The sequence below is a fragment of the Talpa europaea genome, assembly GCF_964194135.1.
Source record: "Talpa europaea genome assembly, chromosome: 5".
NCBI classification, from domain to species: Eukaryota; Metazoa; Chordata; class Mammalia; order Eulipotyphla; family Talpidae; genus Talpa; species Talpa europaea.
In genome coordinates this window covers 112586990-112592228 of record NC_140071.1, presented here as the reverse complement: position 1 = coordinate 112592228, position 5239 = coordinate 112586990, and the positions used below count along the sequence as shown (strand labels likewise).

The 5239-nt window shown below is 37.8% G+C and overlaps 1 pseudogene across 1 annotated transcript; it reads right to left on the bottom strand.

The window, feature by feature from the left end:
• Positions 1-3300: 3300 nt before the first annotated feature.
• On the bottom strand, positions 3301-5210 carry LOC311170628 (pleiotropic regulator 1-like; annotated as a pseudogene). Its single transcript has 3 exons — positions 5163-5210; positions 3477-4945; positions 3301-3369 (listed from the first exon to the last, which is right to left on the bottom strand). The product of its transcript is annotated as a pleiotropic regulator 1-like (transcript).
• Positions 5211-5239: the final 29 nt, after the last annotated feature.

The window sequence follows — 5239 nt, the reverse complement described above, 5'->3', positions numbered from 1 at the left end:
AGAGTGACTCTTGTCCATTCCTATTGCCAGTTATTGGCTTCTGTCCTTTTTATTTATTTATTTTTTATATAAGGTAAAGAAACCAAGCTGGGGGGGCGGGGGGAAGCATGTTTTATAGGCTCTAAAATAATGTTTTAGTAACTGAACTGTTGGTGTTCCTTGTAAAGAGTGTATTTGCACAACCCTAGGTCCTGGTGCCTTGAGCTCCTAGTTCTAAAGAGAAAATTCTGTCTGAAGGACCATGTGAAGCAAACTCCAAACTAAGAAATCCTCGGGAGCCTGCGGTGTCCATTCCACAGCCTTCCCACTCATTTCCACCCCAAACACCACTTAGAACATGTACTTTTGCCAATCTTTGTAATGTTTCTTTCTTTTTAATTCTCTACTGCAATTTCTTTTATCCAAAACATTTATCCTGCCATATCTTTGGGGATTTCTACCCTTTTCTATAGTACTGGTGAAAGGATCAGATACAGATAGAAACAAGAATGGTCATCCTCTTGAATGCAGTGAATCACAAATAATAGCCTGACTCTGCCCATGTCTGGTTTCCATGAATTTTCCCCAACCTGAAACTGTAACACAGGGAGCAAATCCATTCACACTCATCAGACCATTGCTCTCCTTAGCACATGCTAAACATTCGGCCTGCTTGGCTCTAGGGAACATTTTAATTTAACATGGTAAAGAATTGAAGCTCCCAGTTCTCTTTCTGTCTCTGAGAATCCCCATCTGCTGCAGAGGTCTGGGCTCCTTGTCAGACCTGCTGCCTCAAATCCTGTGAGAACAGAGCTGGGAGTGTATATTCTGGCAAAAACTCTTCAGATAAATTCTGATATATCCCAGAGGTTCGGAACCTTGGGATACACTGCCTCTAGTGTGAGGTAGTTTCAAAAATTCTAAAGGAGAGCTTCATTTCACCCAAAGAAGCAAAAGTTGAGACAGCTGTAATATAACATGGTTTTACATTATATGTCATGTAGACATGTTGTAATGTATACTATAACATGTAAGAGGCTACTGACATTACATGTCTCTAAAAATTTCCTTAGGTCGTTAAGGAAAGTTCACAGGAAGCCAAGATTTGGAGCCTTTGTACTAAGGCTCTTCTGTAAGAAGTTTTTCTTTACCACAATCAAGTAATTCATATTTAATCAAGTAATTCATTTAGTGAAATGTTCAGTAGCATTTATAATTTAGAGCATTCACCTTGCTACCTTGAAAAAACATTTCAGAGTTTTAAGTGGCCTTGTTATATACACATGATAAAAAGAAGGGACTTGGCAATTTAAAAGCCTCATATAATAACTTTTATTTCCCTAACTTTGCTTTATATGAAACAGACATGCCAGCAAATGCACACATTGATGATACTAACATTGTATTTCATGGTGGTTAATATATTCTCATTGTCTTAGGTTCTGACTCCAAAATATAAGTATAAATCCTTTGCCCAGTGCAGGAGGAATTGCACCTTTTTTTTTTATCTCCTAGAAAAACACATTTTATTAGTATCCATCAGTTTTCCTTTATACTCATTCAATATGCAATGTGCTGTTATTCTATCATTGACCTTAAAGAATGACAGCATATAAAAAGCATTTTGTTTCTGGAAACAATGGTTCAGCCTCACAGAAGCAGCTGGCATGTATGATCAAGTGAATAGTAGTACTCTTGCAAGTTGGATTTATTAGTATATATACTGGACATTCAGACTGTTAAGAATCAATGTAATTTTAATTTTTTTCTATTGCTATGGGAGGCGATAAATATTCCACTGCACGTTTTCCACTGATGTCCATTTCTAAAACAAATATGTAGGCATTTGTTAGTTTCAATGATTTCCTCACTAATATAACACTTTAATGGCAACCTTTCAACCCAGAACTCTGGGATTATAGTGCTACAGTAATTCTTCTGAATTGACTTTTCTTTCATCCTATCAGCTTTGGATAATATCATAGTAATGGCAGAGAGCAGGCACCTAACAAAGAATGGTAGGTGAGTCAACTCTATTCTGGCTATCTACACCAAACCTGTAAAGGTAGGAGAAATACCTCAGTTAAAAAGTTTCTACTCAAAGTCTTTAAAAGAAGAGTATGCTGAGGAAAGTACAGTCATAGCACTTAAACTTCCAACAACTAAAAGAACATGTTTAATATTTCAAGTAACAGTTACTCCAACTTTGCACTAAATACCAATGAAGTGTTATTTTGCTTTAGTTGTGTGGCAGCCTTTCTTAACAGATATGAGGAAATTCTGTAAAACCATATTAAAAAATTCAAGGCTTTTTTTAATGAATGATTGCTATGTTAAATATACATGTTTTCTTTTTTAAAACAAACATACATTTCCCTGGCAAGGTTATAGATAATTAACCTCTGTTCATAGACTATATATAAGACTCGAGTTTTTTGTTTACTTTTTTAATTTTTCAAGTGCAATTGTTTCTTATATAACATTACTAATCACTATTAAATTATCATTTTAGCCAGTTATCAGCAAATTATAGTATGTATTCATTGTCTCTTCTTGTGACATTTAGTTTGCTTATTTTAAAGCAGAAACATTAGTTACAAGTGTCTTGCAATATTTTTACCAACAATAAAATTAAGTAGAGACTTAATGAACATACCTTAGTGTGATTTTAATATTATTTTGAGATTTGGGTTGTATAAAGTTTTAATGGAAAATGTCCATTATTGAAGGAAAAGATCTTTCAATAAAAAATACTCACAAGATCTTCAGTGCTGGTGGAATTTCCTTCTCAAGTTGAAGTTTTCACTAATTTCAATGACCATATACAAGAATGCTTTTGTTGGCCCTCCCTGGTGGCACAGGGGGTTAAGACACAACCTATGAAGCTATCTGCAGCCTCTGCAGCACAAGTTTGATCCCCGACCAGGGAGCTACCCACATGGCACAGCAGACCTCTCCTGACTTGCCCACTGCTCCCCTAAGCAGTGTATTTCAGTCAATCCGCCTGTTCTGTTCCCCACTCTGTCTCTGGCGAATCCTCTCACCACCCCCCACACCTCTGGCCTGTACCCCAGTTCTTATATGCATAAATAAATAAACTTTTAAAAAAGATTTTTTTTTTAAAAGAAAGCTTTTGTTGGGAAAGAAAAACAACTCCAAGGCATTTTCTATAATGCCTTTTTTCACTAGATGTTTTTTAAGAGAAAAATAATAAATAGTGTCAAATAAGATATTTATCTCAATCCTAAATTGGAAGTGAATGGTCTGCCTCTCAGACAATATGACTCTTGAACACTTATTTGGAGTGTGTGGGGTTGGAGTTTACTGTAAAATATGAAGCAGCAGTGCTTCCAGCATGTACATTTCTGATGGGATAACTTCAGTGTCAAGCTAAGAAAAAACAAACCAAAAAAACAGAACCACCATGAATACCCATTAAAATATCTTTCTTTTGACAATCTGTGGTTTCCAGCTGACAGAAGAGTATCTTTTGTTGCTATATCATCCTCTCTCTACAATTTAATGGTTTTATCAGCTTCAGCTGTTAGAAACCAACTTTCAGACTGATCAAAAGCACAAGTAAATAATCCTGATTCACTATGCAATGACCCAGGCTGCACAGCAGAATGAACTCTCTAGAAGTATAGTCAGTTCTCCAGTCTCAAAGATGCATAGCACCACTACCAGGTCTGGCTAGCACTATATCAGAGTTTATCGTTAATGTGTTAACAGCATTATGACCAGAAAGATTTTGAATAAAACGTCCATCAGAGAATTTCCACTGTTTTATGTTACCTGGAAATGTATAATGTCTTGTCTGTAAAACCATAGCCCTGACTGATTTCTTATCATTTGTTAATGTTTTTCCAGTCACCAAAAACAATAATCATATTGCAGCGTCCTAAATTCCAGTAATAATTTGTGGTTCTGCAGCTTCACACCTCACTGTAGCAACTGTGTTTATGTGTCCAGATAACATGTGTCCACGGGCTTTAGTTCTCACATTGCAGATCCATGCAGTTGAATCTCAACTACAGATTACCAGAACATGGATCGTTGGGTGTCCATCCAACCACACACTGCACTGAGACGTCTATGCCTTAGTGCCTTATAACTGTATATTCAACATCCCCGTGTTGGACTTGTCTTCTCCGCAGAACAGGTGTGGGCTCCTCGTGTTTACTATCACCCCACACTGTGCTAGTGTGCCCAGTTAATGACAATTTCAATTTACCAGTAACCAAGTCCCATCTTTATCGTTCTGTTGGCAGAGTCACTAACAAACCACTGATTTCCAGGTCCCACGGCAATGCGGGGTGATGCCCACTGACCACCCTGTGGAGTTTCCATGGTGGGTGCCACTGGGCTTTCAGCATGGTAGGGGTTTTTTAGTCATCAATGAAGAGCTTTGGCTTTGCCACCCTCCATAACAGCAGTCATCTCTGCAGGCTGTGAGCAGTGGGAAGCTTCAGGATGTCAGTATTTACTTTCAGCAGGTACACTATGATCTGCATCCACCCTGGCCTGATTAGCAGGTAATGCCATGCTAAGGACTGTGCAGCTAATTCACTTGGCATTTTTTAGATCATAGTATTTGCTGTCAAAGCCACCTCTGGTCTGGTGGCTATGAAGGTGCATCTCTCACCAGATATTCAACTTCTTGTCTTTGGCAGGATGCTGCTTATGACCATATGAATCCAAAGCATTCTGAGAGCCCTTCTCTTTAAAATGTCTTTTGAAGTAGGCATATATAACATGTATGTAATGAGTACAGCTTACTCATTATACAGCTTGATTGCCCTTTTTTTTTTTTTTGTGACTCTTCAAGCAAAGGCACAGGTTTTCGATTACCAACTGCAAACATGTCATGGGTCCACTTCAATGAGAACACAAGTGTGTGCACACAATGTTTCTGCACCTCCTCGACCACAATGCAGCCATGTATTCCATTGTTCGAGCAGGGAAGCTACCCTAAGCACCAGCACAGAAAATGCTGCCACAACTGTCCTTGAACACTTCTTAAGAGGCTGCTCAGGGCTCTCATGATCACAAATGTGGAGGCTGCGAGGCTTTCTTAAAGCTTAGACTCAGAAATGATAGTGTTATCACTAATATATTCTATCGATTAAACCAGATTTTTGCATGTATCTCAGTGTAAATGAGTGAATTGTGTACTACATCACAGAGTAACCTTTTAACCCACCTGTATATTCTGATCTTTTTTTCCTCATAGGCTTTTTCTTAAAAAAAAATTTGGTAT